Raw genomic sequence first — 20332 nt, 5'->3', positions numbered from 1 at the left:
CATGATGTTCTCAAAAATCGAGCGGCCACTTCCTCGAGATGGTCAAATCCAAAACCGCGATCATTGCAAGCAAAAACCATGGTTATATATGCATACGGTGCTACAAACAACATCCAGAAAATGTTATCCTGAGCCTCAGTATATGATAAAAAGTATGTAAAATGTATGTGTCCAAACGATTCCAATACTATTTATTTAATCTTCCGTTTACAATCCATTACTATTAGAGTAATCTTTATAGTGTCTTGGGATAAAGATTACAGGAATGGTTATTTTATGATACTGATTTATGCGGGTAGGCACATTATTGTGAGTTTTTAATAACTACTTGTTGTAGAATGAAGTCGACCAATAAGATGTTTATACTAGAAACAAATGTAAATTGATTACAGAGTTTTTGTTTCTAGTAACTGATTCGAGTTGGGAAATACGCCCATTAAACAATTTTTCCTGAGTTTTTCGGATTCTGACTTAGAAATCATATCTGTCTTTTCATTTCAGTCTCAGGTTTCAGATTGAAATAATAAATAAGCTCTGGCATATTAAAAAATTTCTTACAATTCTTACCATTTCGAAACCGCTCTTTTTCTGTCTCAAACTTGGGAAAATTTCCGAAAAACCAGTCGCTTTTCGACAACGGGACGCAAGAACGCGTGTTTTCATGCCACGGAAACACCAAGAAAAGAATCACACATGGCCGCCGGCTGGTCGCTTTGTATTTGGATATGCTTTTTCACACAGCCAGTCAGTTAAAGTAGTCAATGAAGCCAAAATAGATTAAAGTTAAAAAAAACTTTGTCAATCAAAAAATGTCTGGAATTGTCTGGAAGAAATACTAAAAATCTGGAAGTCTGGATACCAAAAAAAAAGTCTGGCCGGAGGTCAAAAAGTCTGGAAGATCCAGACAAAATCTGGAAGGTTGACATCCCTGACTGTGATGCGAAATTCAACGCATTGAAAACTGTCACGAAGATATTCCCGAAACTGCCACGAAGCTTTAAAAACTTTTATACCCACGAACAAACTCTCGCATGAGGTAAAACAAGCCATCGCTGTACATCGCACGACCGCTCCTTTTAAAACTGTCGGGGAAGAAATATTCGGGAAGCTTTCATCGAGGTGCATGTGCGACGTTCGCAAGAATACTGTCGTTCGCCAGTACTTTTCGGAAGCCTGGTTACACTCATCCCCAACACTGACAACTTCTACGGGTTGCAACCACCTGCTTGAGGTTCAAACCTCGGGTATAACTGGTGGACTTCTGAATAAGCTTAGCTTAGCTTAGCTTAACTGAGACTACTCACATCCACCTTGATTCATTGAACACGAGATGGTCCATACATTTTTGAATAGTGAAATATTTTTTTTTAATTGGTTCCTAAATAAAATTTCAGCGATGATCAATACATTTCGAGTTTCATGATCACTGGCATGGCTCAGTAGAACTAGCTCCACGTCGCCAATGGTTGCTACATCGTGATTGATCGAGGCCATCAGTTTTGATCAAAGGTCAAAAGAATGGTGTCTGGGATTGACATTAAATACATTCACAATGTCTAAATCTGAGGCTCTCTCTTTGAGCCGTTAACAACGGCGCCGGCCACGTCAGTCAATATATAGTTTGGAAAAGGTAGGAAAAAATGAGAGATAAATATCACGCTTTAGGGCCGAGAAAGGGTTTGATTAGGAGACACTTTTTACTAGTGTGAAGGTTTTAACAAATTCTGCTCTGAACGTCAAACAATCTGGAAAAGAAAATAATGCAAATAAACCAAAAACATCATAAGGGTCGAAAACCGGCATTAAAAATTTCAGTACACCCATGCCTGTTGAAAGTAATTACAGATATCGATTGAGTACTTCTTGAGCTTTTAAAGAGATGAAAAAAAACCTAACTTGTCTTTGGCAATGCTCTATCCTCATTCAATTGAAAAAATAATGTTGTTTTGATAACCGGCTATGAAGCAAAAAATTTCGATAGATTGATGAGAAATATTGATCGATTTTAATTCGTATACAATCTACTGCTTGTTACTGCCAGATCCAGAAGGGATCCCGCCTAAGCCCTCGAATCCCTGGTCGTTCCTCTGGGGATTCAGTGGAGGGTGGACACACAAGGCCTTCTTTTGTTGGCTGAGCTCAAGCGTGAGGCAACGGAGGTCTCAAGGTCGGCTCCAGGATCTAATGGACGAATCGGGAGTTCTTTTTAGCGTGTAGAGTAACCAAAACTTTTTATAAATGTACTTTTTGTTTGTTGCCCTAGCCTTATAAAGTCTGTGTATGTGTATTTAACTGTAAATTGTGTGTTTAGTGCGTAGCTTCACAGGTTCCTGTTTAACAAGTTGGGTCCAGCTGGCGATGACTCGGTGATGTTCTTCCGGGAAAGCGGCAAAATGGCAATGACTCGGTGATGTTCTTCCGGGAAAGCGGCAAAAACCTTCAAAGGGCGGTATGGATTTTTGCGTGGGTGGTTTGCTACCCAACGGAGTATTTTGGCGGAATTTTGTGCTTAATGGCGTATTGTGGTGGCGGAGATTGACTTGGCGGATTTGGGCGGCATGTGGCTGGTGACTTGGCAGATGGTGATGTCGGACCGAGGTGTTGCTTAACCCCGATATCAGAATAAGTCGCTATTGGGTTTGCGACTATTCCAGCTTCAATGGCAATGGCACGTTTCAAGATGGGAAACTAGCTGACAGTTTCGGGTCTTGATCCTCTTTTAAACCTTCGTTAGGTAAAATGATGTTTAATAACCAACACGATAAGTTCAAGGATATAACGCCTTGAACTCTACTGTTCCGAAGCCAACCGACAAATAGATCGAACACTGGTGATCGATCAATTATGGGACGTCTTTTCCCTCTTTGCCTTTCATTTTCCGATTTTCTTCTCACTCTTTCATGGTTTGCCATAAAACATTAACCAATGTTTAGACCAGCTTTTCGGTTGTATGTTAAATTGTGTGTGGTGAGGGGTTTGTCTGAATGTTGTGTATATTCAAATATTATCAAGATAATAAGTCTACCCTAAGTATAGTGGGAAACGAGCACAAACTCAAGACTCCATAAATACGAACGGTAACATGCTTCAAACTAATAACCATAATCTAAAATCTCATCAATTCACAATTAAAAACCTAATTTAACACCCTTGTAAATACGCTATACTTGTAATATTTCAAACCTCGGCTCGACTTAATGGTCAATTTTCGACAGCAGACATCGAGAAACCTTTAGTCTGCATGTCCTTTGAGACAAGTAATCCGCGGAAAAAAAAAATCACGGATTTAAATAAAAATTGAAACTTCTTCCGGCGACCGCTTTCTCGTCTTTGGAATATCTCCTTTTTAGTGAATCAAAGCAATCGAAAGATTCCTTTTAATTCAACCACGGTAAATGAAATATGAAATTTTTCGATAGCAACTTACTACCTTCTTCAGTGAACGTTTTCGATTGATTCACTGAAGAAGGTAGTAAGTTGCTATCGAAATACTGGTATATAAACTTTTCATTTACCGTGGTTGAATTAAAAGGAATCTTTCGATTGCTTTGATTCAGTTGAATCATTCAACTAAGTAGGCTCATACCACAACAGAGTCCTTTTTAGTATTCTCCAGAATGGCAGTGAAAGTTCCCTCGTTACGATAATATTTTGGAAATAAATAAAGCAACTTAAACTTTTAATATTTTTGCTTTTTAAATGGTCATGAAATTTACAGCCGAAAAAACTCCTGTCTAGTACGGTCACATCTAAATTCTTTGTTTCTCAGCACTCATACATTACATCAACTGAAGTTGATGATGGTGGAAATAATATTGAACAATTTAGATCAAGCTTCCATTTGAAAATACAGAGAACAACAATGGGAGGTACTTATCTGTTTGTTTTGTAGTTTGTTCATCCTTAGCTTGGTCATTCAAATGTTATAAAGATCCTTTTTATGTCATTCCCGACTTACATCAACGATGCAGTTGGTGAACAGTCATTGAAAAACATATCCTGTACAACTGTTGCTGTCAAAATTTGGCGTCTGCATTTCAGCCTACTCCCCGATATTTAATTTTTTAGTCACAACTGGTGGACCTCTGAATTAATAAATCAACACAATTAGAGCAACTTCACTGGTGTTGGTAGAAAGTGGTAGAAATTGCGGGTGAAGCTACTAAAGGGCGATACGGTCAAAATTTGGTCAAGGGAAAACGCGTGTAAATCGGTGAAATCGTTTATTTAAAAAATCAAATTAAATTTCTTTTTCAAGTTTAATTAGTATAAAATTCAGGAAAAATATTCAGTTAGGCTTCCGCTTTTCCAAATCCGAATTGCCGGGCCTTACGCTTAACCCCTGCCATCAGATTTTGTACAGCCACCTTGTCCACCTTCTTCGCCGCACAAAGCCAGTTTGCTTTGAACTGCTGCTCGTCCTTAGCAGTTTTTTTGGTCTTCGTTAGGTTCCGCTTGACAATAGCTCAGTATTTCTCAATTGGTCGGAGCTCTGGCGTGTTGGGAGGGTTCTTGTCCTTGGGAACCACCTGCACGTTGTTGGCGGCGTACCACTCCATGGTCAGCAGACGTTTATTCAAACACTCTTTCACGTAAATTTCTTGGTTGACAGTCCCGGAAGCTACATTTTCATAGCTTTTCAAGCCACAGGTACAGATGGCTTGCCAAACCAGATATTTCTTCGCGAACGTTGACAGTTTCATGTGCTTGAAAATATTTACTACCTTTCCCCTTCCTTTGGCCGTATAAAACTCCTGTCCCGGAAGCTGCTTGTAGTCGGCTTTGACGTAGGTTTCGTCGTCCATTACCACGCAGTCAAACTTCGCCAGCATCGTCGTGTACAACAAGGCCCCGTTCCAACAAGTTAAAGTAAAAACGCGTTCTGAAACTGATGATAGTGAAAAATCAAAAAAATTTATGATGTTGAAATTTGAGGAACAATGTGTACATCATGTTGCAACGCGTACATAATAGTTTAAGATGATTTAATATGATCATTGAGCTTATTTAACGATGCTCAAAAATTATGTTTATATTGTTTTTCTAATACTTCTGTAGAGATGATAAGAAACGTTTTTTTTGCTGAAAAATTAATACTATAGGAATCACCAAACTGTTCCTCATGAAATTTATTTAAGAAAATACGTATTTTCTTAAAGAGGAGGAGTGCCCAATTCGCCCCTAGCGTTCGTTATGCCTTTATCTCCCCTATTGGAGTTTTATTCTGTTTTATGGTCCGTTTGGGCTGTTTGCTAGCTCGATACGACTTGATTCCTTCCCGGAGTCGAATTCTCTTCCCGATACTATGAGCAGCACAGGATTTTCTAGCCAAATCACGGTCTGACAGATTGGAATTTCTCTCAATCGTTTTCAAAATCTTACCACGCAGTTTCCAGTCAACAATTCCACTCCGACTATTGACTTGAGGCTTCCGAATCGTCGTCAATGTTTCCTTATACCGTTTGATAACGTGCCATGTGGTATTTCTGGGCAGTTTCAGCTGTTTAGCTACCCTAGATGCAGACCACAATGGATTTTTCAAAAAACTGTACAGATTTTTTTTCATTCGTTCGGCTTCCATGTCAAAAGTACATTCGTGAAACTAACAAAATTCCCGACTCGTGGCGCCAACAACTTCCAAATCCGTCCACCAGGAGCGCCACAATATGAGCAAAAGTTTGTTCCAATTCTAATTGAATCGAGCCTTATAAATAGGTTGTTCTTCAAAAAAAAAACTTTAGAACAAAAATACTATGAAATAATTTCCACGTTCATAATAAAGCAACGGAGGTTGATCAAATTTCAGAAAATTAGGCCGTTTTTTTGCTTTAAAGAGTTGAATATTTACAAGTTATGTGCATAAGTACTAGGTACTATTTAGCTCAAAGACCAGGAAGCAGGTCTAAATTAAGATATAAGTAAGTAGTATTTAGAATGTCCCATTTATGTTTATTTGTCACACCCAATCTATGCTATCCGTTATGATCTCAGTTTATATTTCGGCACGCACAGGTGCCTCAAAGAATTCAAATGTTGGGCGAAAGGCAAAGCGAAACAGTTTGAAACAGGTTTTGAATTCACGATGCGTTGGCAAACTTCGAACATCATCGCCGGGTGCCATGCCGTCCGCCTTTTTTCGGGGGAGGAACTACCTAGTTTAGGTAGTACATCTTGTTTGACAAGCGAAAAAAAGACCCGTGACATGGCATAACGGTCGTAGATCGCGCTATAGGACATTCAAAGGCGAGCTAACAATAGTTATGGTTGTTATTGAGGGTTGTAACTTTAAATTTGCAACCGTTTTTTTCAGCTGTCAAGTGACTGGGACACAACTCCTCATTGATGACGATGGCAGCCGACTTCTTCATTCAGAGTGTGTCACGAAGCAGGAATATGGCTCTCATTATTTAGCATAATGATGAGAAAGCATATTGAGGCATGGGAGTCGGCGTTCTTTTTTAACAACAAGTGGGAAGCACGAATAACCCACAATTACTTACTATGATTGACTTTATTCGAACTTCTTGTCAAATTCGATTGGGTATTTAACTTTCAGTTACTGTTGAGTACTATTTTCGAATCTATATAATTTTAACAGGCATCCTCATTCCTCTATCCAAAACTTTGTTCGTTTTCTTTTAAACACAATCATATGAGCCTTATTTGTTTATGTTTATTTTCAGCTTCAAAGTGTCGTAACACACTCGTTAGCCCTAATTTCCATGCTTGGCGCATAAAACTGAATTGATTGAATGGATACATATCTTACCGGCCAAAGAATTTCCACATTCCTTCAAACTTGACCCAGTTGTTAATGATGCTGCTGTTTACACATAATCAACATCAGATAGCTAGTGTTTGTATATAAACAACTTTAGCACGTGTGAATTCAAATTCCTGTGGGAGCACCCGTTTCAAGGGCACTTTTTATCCAAACTTTTATGAGGGGCTATTTTTGGAGAGCTGTTTGCTTAGATGAAGGGCAACGGATTATTTATTTGAACATACACATTGCAACGCCTTTTTAAATAACGTTTAAGATTGATGCTACTGAACTTCAACCATAAAGTTATCAAAATCAGACAACATTATCTCAGATACATACCATACATGCCATCGGGTTGTTTGTTAACCTGCTGTGCACCAGTTTGATTTTTTCTTAACAATTTTGATTCAAATGCTAAAAGAAAAAGTGTTCAAAAACCTTAGGATCCATAGGACTAGATGATAATAAAATTTCTTATTTTTCGTATTTTATTTAACTTTTTTTTTTGCTGATTCATGTACAAAGCTCAAATTCAAACCTTAAAACGGCATGTGATCTTGAAAGTTACACTTTTCATCGAAACTTATGGAGAAGTTGAAATAAAATTAAAGCCTCTTTGACTTTTTTTTCGTGCTTTTCACTTCACTCTACATTTAATGCCTTTGCAAGTCAGTTAGTAAATAAAGTTTGGCTTTGAATTGTCGAGCCCCTCTCATTTGAGGGAGGGGTACACTCATACAACATAAAAATACGACGTACATTGACCAAAAAGATTAAAGTTCCCCTTCCTTTTTGAACTCTCATCCGTCTTAGATTAACCCTAATCAGTTCTAAAAGTGTCAATTATACACACCAGATTGAAATCGCTGTATGTGTCACACTTTTGTTTTAAACCGATCTTTACACGAATTATGGTTTTGAAGAGATTTTAATGTAACTCAAATATAATTGTCATATTTTGCTACAATCATTCATTTTTTCATTTTCATTTTCACTGCTAAGTAAACTGAAGTTATAAACCATATGTTGCACATAAGTATATTTTTTAGTTTATTTTTTTTTTTTAAATCATGTTAGTGATCAATGTTGTAAAATGGGTTGTAAAGTTGAAGTAATTTGACGCATTTTGGCATTGAATTTAGAAAAAAAAAACAATTTCTTAAAGCTGGTAACTTTTAAGGCTTTTTCAATCTGAATTTTCTCCATACCTTACAACAACTTTCGACAACTTACCCTCAGATTTTGAGTACATTTTCGAATGAAAAACTTTATTTGCTAGAACGAGATTCAAAGTATTAAAATTCTTATTTATCACATGAGCGCTACGATGTAAAAAAATATAATAAATATAAATGAAAAGTAGGGAAGAAATGAGCAGAACATACCAGCTGAGCATAAACGCTTTACAGATCTACGAAATATTAAAGCGTTCTATTCTGGTGATATGATGTGTGAAAATTTATTGGTTGGTTAGTTTTGAGTAAGACTGATTTTTGCTAACTGATAAACTAAGAAACCTAAATGAAAACTTAAACAGAATTAAAATCTATTTATTATCCTTCATTACCTAAGTCAAAGTTTCAGACCAAGCATAGAAATTTTAGTTTAAGAAACACAACGCTTTGTAAAAAAATATTCTACAAATTTTCAAAATTTCATTAGATAAGATCACCACTTTTTCTAACATCATACAAGTGAGTCTTTTAGTATTTGATATTGAAGATATCAACTAACTTGAAGTCTGTTTTGTAGACCGCAAACGATTTTAAGTAAGTTTGAAGAATTATAAAGATTCCGAATAAAAAAAATTGACAAAACGATTATAAAATTCTGCCTGGACCACAATTTTATACCTCACCGAAGAGAAAGGGTGTTCCTGCATCAGTGAAAGCCATTTGGAAAATGAATGTCAAAATTGACATTCAAGAATGATTACAAAATGAGTGCTACCCTTAATCAAACAGCATAGAATCTTACAATCTTTGGCCTCATCCAGGGTTAACATATCTTATAACGCCAAATAGAAGTACATTGCGATAACCTTTCCGAAAAAAGGGGAAACGTTATTTAAAAAAAAACAAGAAAATTGAAGTCGTGCAAACTTTGTCGTTACCACTTGGTTGGAAGTCATGTGATTCACATGACAATTAGAAAATTTCTTTTAAAATATTTTTTTAACTATTGAAAAACGATAAGTCAGAGGTTTAATACTCCTAGCTGGATTATTCGAAGAATTAGTAGTGTTTGATGGAAAGCTGATAAACCACCAATATTGCATTTCAAAGATCATTATATAAAAGATGTACATATTACCATTATAAACACTTTTTTTCGATTTGTGTGCTTTTTATTTGCGTACGAGACATTTTTTTTGTTGGGTACCTATCACTGCGATCAGTTAGTTGATCTATTGTAATATGTCCCCTGTTTAATATATGCTAAGTCAAGGAAGATCACTTTCATATATTAGATAGTGTCCCCATCTTGAGATTTAGCATTTTCCCAATCTGGTATAATCGTTCTTATGAAGCTTTTCACCTTTTTTTTACGAGACATTTAAGAAAGTTTATTCGTATTGATAACTGATTGGGGTTTTATTACATACCCAAAGGCACTTAGTTTAGTTAAGTTTATTTATCAGAAGTGGCGTAAGACAATTGTCTTTTTTTATTGCCACAATGGCTTTAAAGTATTGATGGAATGCACTATAACATTTACAATGGTTTGCTTCTCTATTTTTGATTATTCGTTAAATTTTACTGGTTGTTTTTTCATTTAACTAAATAGTATTGAACATTGCTTCTTGAATGCGCTAAAATTTAAAATATTTTTCGTTAAAGTTGGAAGTGAATTCCAAAGAACTGACAAAAAATGTGCAATTATAATATGTGCTTGCATGGTTGGGTATGACATAATTTCTCACCCTAGTCCCACTGAAGGGTTGAAGAATGTTAAACAGGTATAAAGGACATTTAGTATTGACGAACATTAAACATGATCGAACTTTAATAAAATTATAAAAAGAATAACCTAGCAACTTATGTTGTAAATGAGTAACTCGATCTAAGCGATTTAAGCTAAAAACAAAACGGACGCATGAATTAAGTGCAATTCTCATTCTATCGAGTGCTCTGGCTGATAATGTGGGTAGAAGGAAATCACACGCGATGAAATATGGCAAAATGAATGTCTTTAAAAAGTTTCAATTTAATGTTCTGGTTAAGGAAACAAGACTTGAGCTTTAAATTTCTAAGCATTCCGTAAATTTTGCCACACTGATTTAAAACATGACTATCCCAATCAAATTTGTTGTTTATCACACTCCTAACTTCAAATACGGCGTTTCTGTGCAAGCGGTTTGAGTTACCAGAAGGGCATTCGATTTACATGCGTTCAACGTCATCAGATTGTTCTTTGCCCATTCATTAATTGATTCTTAATCAAGGTTCACTAACCGACAGGTTTTGACAATATTACGTTCATTACTATTTGAATATAGCTGGATATCGTCAGCAAAAAAGTGTAGAGTACAATGATTTACAACACTTGGAAGATCGTTTATATACATTGTGAACAATATTGGCCCTAAAACGGATCCTTGTGGCACTCCAGAATTTACGGGTAGATATCTCGAAAATTCTTCGTTGCTGTAAACTGCTTGTTGTCTGTCGTCCAGTTACGAAAGAGTTGAGTCAACGGCTACCGGCTTTGAATTTGAAATTTTTGTTTAGTTTTTTACATAGTGTTCTGTGAGAAATTGTATCAAACGCTTTTGAACAATCTAGAAGAACTAAAACGACTTTACAACCTTCGTCAAAAGATTTTGATATATCATTACCTATTTTAAGCATGGATGTTTTAGTGCTATGACCTGTTCGATATCCAGATTGATGCTCTGTAATCAAATTATTTGCATTTAAATATTTATTGATTTGCTTTTTCATTATTCGTTCGAATACTTTTGATAGAGCACATAAGATGCTTATCGGACGGAGATTTGAAAGTGATGTTAAATTTGTTTTTTTTTCTTGAAAGGAATTATTTTTGAAAGTTTCCAAGCTTTTGGATATTGAGATGTTTCGAATATTTTGTTGAAAATGTGTGATAAATGTTTTATGATAAGTTGCAGAATTTGCTTGATAAATTTTATGGGTATTTCGTCTAGTCCTACGACATTTGATGTTACTTCGTACAAAGCATTGATAATTTCATATTCTTGAATGTAGTTGAATTCAAACCCTGATGAATTTGCAAGATCCCACATGGTCTACAGTAAAACTTTCATGAAACTTTTGATTGATTATATCTGGTTGAAAATCATTTTCCGTACTAGATTTACGCTTTGTTAAGCCAATATTTTGAAGCTTTCTCCAAAACTCTTTCGGTGTCATATCCTGACTAAATTCACTATTGTAGTAGTCACGTTTTGCTTTCAAAATTTTATTGTTTGCTAGATTTGCGCTCACTGTTAAAGACTTTAAGATGCCTTCATACAAACAGGTTATTTGAGTAAGTTTTGGTAAGTTACATTAATTTGGTATATTTTGTAAAAGATGTAGAACACAATTTTCATAAACTGGAAGAAATAAGTACGTTTTTCGATAAAATTGATTTCAACAAAAATAGTACATTTCGTAAAATTTCCCAAAAAGAAGATTACTCCCATTGCTTCATTGAAAAAGAGTACATGTAGGTACCGTAAAACGGGGTAACTTTGATCACCGGGGTAACTTTGACCATCAATAAATTTTTCCACATTATCATGAATAATTCAGTCTATAGTTTGAAATTTCGAAAACTGTTTTTTACGTTTGAAAGCTTATTAATTTAGTATAAAATAGGCAAAATTTGGTTTGTATATGAAATTTTTTCTGTTAGAAAAAATGTAATTTCAAAATATTAAAAAATCTATTTTTTCCAAAGCTCGCAAACAAACAGCTCTCCTGATGATACCAAAAAAGACTTTTAGAAGGGGTTGTTTAATGTGAAAGAAAATCTATTTTCTTTGCATATGGATAGTTAAAGTGCTATTTTTATAGTCATTTAATGATAATTTTTTTTATATAAAAAAATAAGGACATTTTCCAAGAGTAAGCCCGTATTGGACAAATGGATAGGAACCCTATCAAATGGGTAACTTTGACGAAAAAATGAAAATAAAAATTTTGAAGCTTAAAGTATTTAGCAATTGTTATTACTTTTGCCCCTAAATGTATGCAGCATTATTGTTGTTTTTTCGATTATGAATGTTTTTAAAAGAAAACGTTAAAAAGCAAGTCAAAATTGATAAACAAGCATTTGTAAATATTATGAAGGTGTTTTGTATCCTTCATGATCAAGAAAACTCGTTAAAATCGTCAAAATAGAGACAGATCAATGTTACTCCAAAGCATCAAATTCTGAACCGAGGCGCAATCGATTTTTAAATCAAATTTAAAGTAGTCCCATAAATTTCTTCAACCATGTTTTACGTTCATAGGAGTACAGTACTGGTTTTAAAAATATGAAAAATTACGGTACTCTTAAAAGAGAACGAATGGTATCCCTAGCCTAATCTCGACTTTCTAAATCTGTGAAAATACAAAAAATCAGTGGACAGTGTTGAAAAATTCAAGAAATATCGTCTTAAAGTGGTTAAAATTGACGAAGAACTGTGCAGAAGCTGATGTGGAGTGTTATAAGAAAATAAATTGAAAGAAAACACTTTTTTTTTTTCTTTAAATGATCGTTACGTCACAACGTGCCAGTTTATTAATTTGTGTTCTAAACAAGGTTGCGAAATCTCATGAGATTGAGATTTTTTTGAGTGAGATTTTCCCTTTTTGAATCTCAGTGTGATGCTAGGTAATCCCATCGTGAGTATCACAAACGGTTCTTGTCTTGAATGTCAACGCTTTCTCTGACTGAGAATCACGAGCAGAAAAACTACTTCTAGCGTAACATTTCAAAAGGGCGAAACTGCCAAATGTAAACAAATCGAGTTGACGGTCATTCCGGATGCACGCGGTTGCACTTTACCTATCAAACGCGGTTTCATCTTAAAATTATTTAAAACTTTCAAAAAATTGATAAAATTCAATTGGGCGAAACTTCCTGGTGATGCATTTTCGTTGGAACGTGAAGTTACGCCTATTCAAAATGGAGTGAATTTTTCTATTCGTGTAGAGCCAAAAGGCGTAACTGAATTGACCGTGTGTGACAAAACGGCCTAATTAGTTTTTGCGTGTAGGATGATTGGGCGTAACTTCAAAACCAAAACAAAAACGGCCGATCAATTGGGATTGGGCCTGCTAAAAAGAATAAAGCTTGCTCTTTACTCTTACACAGATTTCCATAAGAATGACAGCTAATCGGAGTGAAATTGGAGTGAAGGCTATCGCTTTCTTTGTTTAACGCATGAGAAATCGTATACCAGGGTCGCGAGCGCGCCCATCGCCCATTGGGCGAAACTTGCAGGCGTAACTGAAATCGAAAACAATAATAGGGCGAAACTCGAAAATCTCGGAAATTACGCGAAAAAAGTTAAAGTTCTTGATAACCATCGAACAATAAGTGAATATAATGCACATTTTTTGATTTTGTTGAACAAAAAGTGGTCGATTTTATAAATAGGATTTGAATAGGTGTTCCGAATTTTCAAACGCGTTTTTCTCGTTTCGAGCTAACTGCTAGTTTCGCCCTTTTTAAATGTTACGCTAGACTTTTTGGAAGGCAGAGATGCCATGGAATAATATTTGTGCAAGCTCTCGAACAATGAAACAAGTTTTATAGTTCAGAAAAAGCTGAACATACCACGACTTTTTAAAAACTGTCAGTTATACTTGATGAATGTTAAAGGCCAGTTATACTTTTTTTAAACATTTTTATAGAGCACATACTATTAAAAGCCCAGTACAATCAGGTTGATGACAAGAATTTGTTTTTTTTTATTTATGTCTTAAGCAAAGTTGCGAAATCTCGTTCAGTTAATATTTTATCGAGTGAGGTTCTTCCTTTTTGAATTTCAGTGTGAAACGTTAACGTTGATTGTGAATGAAAGTTTTGATTTTAAAACATCTTTCTGAAGAATGTATTATCATGACTTGTAAGAATCTGATTATAACATTTATGTCTTAGTTTAATGAAATTTTTACAGAATGAGCAAAAATTTTTTATGACCAAACATGTTGATGAGTCTCGCTCGTATTCAGAGGATTTAAGACCAGCAAGTTATGAAATTGTATTTCCTACAGTAATGTACTTTTAAATCTCTTAAAATGCAATCATGGAAAAGAACCGCAAACATTGAAATGCCCAAGCTCAAAATTCTTCAAAAAAAACCCTAATGGCTTAATGTGCTTGCCAGAAAAAAAACATCTCAAATCTTTTGGACATTACAAGAAACTATAAAAAAATATAGCAAAATCTGAATAGCTAAATATTTGATTTTTATAAATATTAACACAAAAAGTACCGCAAAGACAACTAAGCTGAGAAACACTAAAATTCAGAATAAAAATTATAAGGATCCACCGGGCCTAATTTTACCAATTTAGTATCTTTGAATTACCGAAAGTTTTTTTTGTCAATTTTGCAGAAAAAAGTTTGATTTTATTTATTATTTAGGAAAGTATGATTTTATTTATAGCATTCGAGCTATGCTTTGCTTTTACTTGTAGCGGCAACCTTAAAAACGAAGTTGAAATTTATAGGTAGCTATGCAGAGTTTTAATATAAATGAAGAAAACAAATTAAATTTTAAAATCTAAAAATTAAAAAAAAGATTGTTACCAACGAAAAACCATTCCATTTAAAACGCATGGCATCCCAGCTTATGCAACCGGCTGGAATCGACCACATATGAAAAGCATTTATGAACCAAATAAAAAGTAATAAAGAAATATCAAAATTTTCCCTTTCAAATGAAAGCGGCGGTTTGAAGCTACTATCCTAACGGTTAATCTTTTTTATTTCAATTTAAAAAAGACATTTTAATGATTTTTCATGCCATTTAACGATTTTCTATTTCAAGAGAAGAAAAGCCGGTTTTATTTGCACCGGCTCACAGATCTTTTTCAAATATTATCTCGACTCGCGTGATGTTTGAAATTCCCTGTGGGAAATTTCTGAAGTAGAAAACATGATCGTTGCACCAAAAAGAAGGATATGATTCATACCAGCCTATCTAATGTCCGATAAATTCACTTATTCTATTGAGAGCGTTTCCAGAAGATTTATAGAATTCTAAATAGAAAAAAGAATATGACAGAAATAATAATGTGCCATTGAATATTAAGATTGATCAAATATTTTTGTACTACCATTTGGAGTAATTGTAAAATCGCTTCTTTTGTTAAGCGGCCTTATTTCTAATTTTTGATTATTATCTTATGAGCTTTTGGACACATGCATCAGAAATGAATGGTTCTTTAACTATCATAGCTGGATTTTTTTAACGATTTTCGAGTACGTTTAAAAATGCCCTTTAAAAGAAATTCGTGAAACCCTTGGAAAAAACACTGGTCAATTTTATTAAAATGGCTAGTTTAGACTGTTTATTGATCATTCACAGGCTAGTACATCATTTTGAAGTGGTTTTTGTGAAATCGGGAATGTTAAGATTGGTTTCGAAAATTGGTTTTCTCTACGGTTGTTCCGGATCTTTTACAGTCTCTAAGTGACTATTACTGTCAAAAATTCGGCAGAAAATTGCACTACCAATGAGTAGTTTGGGACAGAGGAGGGATGTCAAGGACCAAGGACGTTTAAAAAAAGATCGTTTGAAAAGAGATTTAAATAAAAGTTCAAACAAAGGACAGCTTATCACTGACATCACGGCTTCTATTTTTTCATTTAGTTGATATAAAAAAGTAGGTTTTAATTCGGAATGTATAGATGCACATTTGTTAGAATACATTATCTTTATTAATATTTCCAAATTAAGATATCCTTCACTCGTACACAACATGCTCTGAAGAAGGGACTGCATGAAATTTGATGACTGTGATCATATTACAGTTCAACATATGTTTTTTTTTGTATGTCAACAGCCGAGAAAATACAAAAAAAAACCTAAAAAAATCTGAGTTTTGACCTTGTTTTTTGTAAAAAATTCAGCCCTTGAGAGTTAAAACCAATATCGATTTTTCTATTAATGTATTCTATGCGTAGCTTACTAAGCATATTTTACTGATTTCAAATAGCCAGAAAATCGATTAGAAATGTTGCTTTTAATCCCATATTATATTGTTGCTTTTAATTTTGAAAACCAACAAAACGTCGACTACTGAATTTTATATTTTTTTATTTAAGTCGTCTTGACTATGAAATTATGTACCAAAGCGCCGTATTTGCAAATAATATTATAAAATTAATGTGTTGTTCTCAACATTTATAAGGTAGTGTGTTTTGTACATAGACACTTTTTAAAACAGAGGTAGCACGAGCTTTAACACTTTCGTTGTTAAAAAGTTTCAATAAACTCCAATCATTAAAGCGCTCTTATTTTTTTTATACCAAAGCGTTCAGAGTCGTTCAACTTGGCGTGTCGCTAGTGTGAAAAGCTAATCACATTATATGATACATTCAAATATTCCATAGATTTGTTACAAATTTAACTGTCGTCAAAAAATAGTAGGGGAAAAAGTGGGGAATATAGCTGAAGATTTCTCTAATGGGATTCTGGATTTCTGATTTTTTTCTAGATGTGATGCTCAGTGAATTTCGTTTGACATCGAAAGCTTTGAGCATCACAACAAAATTCATTGTGCTGCCTAATTGATACTCATCACGGTGAGTATCAATTTCAAATGATTATCTGAAATCTTGCAACTCTGGTTCTAAAATTTGTTCACTTCCCGTTACGTTTTAATTATTTATTTACACAGTAAAAACTATCTTTCTGAATTTTGGAAGCAATCAATTCAGACTTGATCAAGCGCAACACTTTTTTTTATGGAAATAAGGAATAAAAAAAAATTATTATAAATCAACAAAGATGTTCTGAAAGTTCCAAAAAATTCCAATCTTACACTTCATTTTATGCGAACTAGCCAGGAACCTAAGTTGTACCCAAAAAAGATGCTGCTTATTTATGAGCTAGTGAACTTTAGAATGAAAGTTTAAAATCGCAAATGGCCAATTTGCATCACCTATGAGTTTGTTTGGTTTAAGTACATGGGTAAAAACATTCCGTAAAATTATTAAAAACGCTAGCAAGCAAATCCTACCATTTCAACTACTTTTAATTGGATTCGGAATTTTAATTTGAAAATTTTTCACGTTTTCCAGAAAAAATGAATCTTCTTCTCATGTTGTAAGCAAAAAATTAAGTTTAGGGATAGGATCAAAAAATCAAAATTAAAAAGATATTTTAAGTTAAGCTAATCTGAATTTTCTGGAAGAATGAATAAATATGCAAGATTTTTTTTTTCAATACTGATGTTATGAAATCGTTTGGTACACCTTTGTACCTGAAATCAATACTGATGTTATGAAATCGTTTTTGAAATGTTTTTTTTCCCATATGGGAGCCAAAAGCTAATATTTTCAGCGATCTAACGTACAGTTTTTTTGCATACTAACCAAAAATTAACAAAAACTCAATTGCTTCATAAAATACCTTCACTTTTCAAAATCGTTTTTAAGTAAACCGCCTATAATTAGGCAATAGATTTTAAATTCTTGGCTGATATCGCGACAAATATGGCGACATCTGTTTTGCGCGATTTTTTATGTGGTAAATGGTGCGTGGGTGGTGAATGGCGACTTAATGGTATTTCCAATAGTTATCAGAGAGAGAAATCATCTTCATTACTAAATTTTCCTAAGACATGAACTTATTTATGCTGATGAACACTTTTCTTCTCTTTTGCAGAAAACATCAGCGCCTGTTGGTAAGTGTCGAAAAAGTCTTCCTATAGACTCAATTTATCATACAGCTAATCGGTATTCGTTAAGTATTCCTCATGGAAAAAAATGTGACATTTTATGTAAATCATCTATAAGCTATGCTCATGTTCACAAGGATTGCGTCTAGAGAAACTTTCTACGCTAGCCGACCTCTTATTGAAAGGCAAACATGTCTAAACGATTAGTTCCTCTTTGCCAGATAAAAAACAAGCACCAGGATTGACATAATCTAAATAGTACCTCGGTAGATACATGCAGCAGTTGTTGTATTTTGAAATGCTCTTCTCGTCCATCACTGCAGACATCAGCCACAGGCGAAGATTAGATCTTTACTTAGCCACTATCTTCGGTCTGTTGACTTTAGCATCTCAACCCTAGCCCTATCAGTATGGCTGGAGCTCAATGAAGGCACACGTGTTTTCCTGCGTATTACAAAACAACCTCGTATTGTACCAATAATGCTAACAATAAGCAGTGGAATTCGCACCTGAGTTAAGCCAAGCCTCTCCTAAGGGTTTCACCAAAAAGGCCGTCTTGACGTTTTGAAAAGACTATTGATTTAAACAATTAGCATACGTGATCGATAACCTGGCCAATTTGTGCCTTCATGGGTTTGACTTTCGCTTGAAAGGAAAGAAGCTGGTCTCAACTTCACTGCGAGTAAGCTAGCTCCGTGCATTGGAAGGCATGTGAAGCGTCCAACCAGGAAGATGAGCTGAAGCTTGCGAGGTTTAAATTACAACTCACGTTACAATTACTACCCAAGACGCTCAAGTTACTTGCGCCTTCCTCTCTGAACCAGTGGCTGCTAGTGACCATCGGACTAGACCCCATACGACTATCGGCCGTTCATCGAGACCGAAAGTGACTTTCTAAAACTTGAACGTACTTACTTACATGGCTACCTATCTACTCAGTAGATAAATTCCTCACTACCAAAAGTCCGTTCCATTCTTTTCAGATTCGAATGTTTTTGTGAAAGGCATCACTCATTCATAAATTTGTTCATCATTTTGATGCACACATGTTAGAGATGGTATCGTAAGTTTGAAGATATCGGTCCGGCAGCAAGGAAAAAAAATTAACCAAACATTATTGCAAACTTAAACATGGTGTAATCGTGTCTATGGACCTCTCGCAAATTGCTTGCGCATTAAGGAAGAAGGCCTGTGGCGTTTTAATCAAAGACCATGCAATGAAGAAATCTCCCAATAACTCTGATCTTTTGTTTTGGTTCAAAATTGCTATTCTGAATACAGAATTTTGAATACAGAATAGCAATTTTGAACCAAAACACATTGAACCTTTTCTGCATGAATTAGGAATCCATTTAGGGAATAAAAATATCTATTGAAATTATTTTAATGACCTTCAACTAAAAAATTTAAGCCAAAAAAACAAAATTATTTTCCAAAAGTATTGATTGCTTAAAAGAAAAAGAAATGAGATATTTTTTCAACATTTTTACAGATTGTAAATACATTAAAATTGTTTAAAATATTTAACAGTACTGAATGAGGCTAAACAAGTAGTTAAAAAAAATCGCTTGCAGTAGATTCTGGATTGAAATTTTCTATCATACATTTTCATTCCGGATTCAAAATTGAACAAGTTAGAGTTTAGAACGTGAATACTAAATATTAAATTCAAAAACTGGAAATGTAACTTTCTGCATCTCTATCATCATGAGTTCTGAACATTAATATAGATAGCTTTCCGGGTTTTTGGTCAAAAATGAAATATATATTTTCATTTTAAATCAATGGCAAGGTAACAGAAAAATCAGAATTCCGGAAACTATTCAACCATTTTTGTAAATTGTTTTTTATTCTTTTTGAAATTAAATACTAAAGTTCTACAGAGCTGCCAGATAGTAAATTTTGAATTGTAACTTATATTTTGAAAGTAAAATTGGCATCAAAACACAAAAATGTTTACAACGATACAGTGTTGGCCAAAACTTAGTACCTACGTTCGTTTATTGGATGACCATGTTGAACACAGTTGAAATAAAAAACCCAAATTATGGTTAAAATGCCACAAATGCTATGATGAAAGATGCATCAATCAAAAAGAGATTCGTTGACAACGAGCAACAATTTTACATCTTTTCATCGCATACTTCCAGATCTAATTTCTCTTAAAAAAAAAACTCTGAAATTGGGAAACCCGACAACGGATACATAAATGACAAAACAAAATAACAAAAATACCGTTATGTAGGGTTGCCAACATTTTTTTTTTTTTCAAAAATCAGGGAACTAGTGAAATGAAAATCAGGCAACATCAGGCAACGTTGAAGTAACGGAAATTTCGCTCAAAGTGATGATCTTTTTTTTTATCATCGTTCCACATTTTTACTCTAATATGTGTTGTGAGCCTACTTGGTTGACAAATTCTACTAAATCAAAGCAATCGAAAGATTCCCTTTATTACCCTTTTTAAAAAAAGAATTAAGGGGAATCTTTCGATTGCTCGGGTTCAGGCACATTTTCACTATTTAACTTCAGCAATGGTACCTGAACCAATTCCTCACTATCCATTTTTCATCACATTCGCAAAAATCAGGCAAAATCAGGCATATTTTCAAAATCAGGGAAATTCAATGGCATATCAGGTTTTCAGGCTGAGCTTCAAAAAATCAGGCAAATCCTGAAAAATCAGGCACATTGGCAT

General features: G+C 34.4%; 1 protein-coding gene across 9 annotated transcripts in view; it reads left to right on the top strand.

The window, feature by feature from the left end:
- The window catches only part of LOC129750710 (tetraspanin-18), a 222641-nt gene that overhangs the window by 112445 nt on the left and 89864 nt on the right, over nt 1–20332 (top strand). For 8 of the 9 annotated variants that reach the window (XM_055745717.1, XM_055745716.1, XM_055745712.1 and 5 more), the window contains one exon: nt 17622–17640. The exons of the other annotated variant lie outside the window; for it this stretch is intronic. The gene's annotated coding sequence lies outside the window, so the exon portion shown is untranslated. The remainder of the gene's footprint in view (nt 1–17621; nt 17641–20332) is intronic. 9 annotated transcript variants of the gene reach the window in all.

The sequence above is a fragment of the Uranotaenia lowii genome, chromosome 3 (assembly GCF_029784155.1).
Source record: "Uranotaenia lowii strain MFRU-FL chromosome 3, ASM2978415v1, whole genome shotgun sequence".
Taxonomy (NCBI): domain Eukaryota; kingdom Metazoa; phylum Arthropoda; class Insecta; order Diptera; family Culicidae; genus Uranotaenia; species Uranotaenia lowii.
This window is presented reverse-complemented; position numbering and strand designations above follow the sequence as displayed.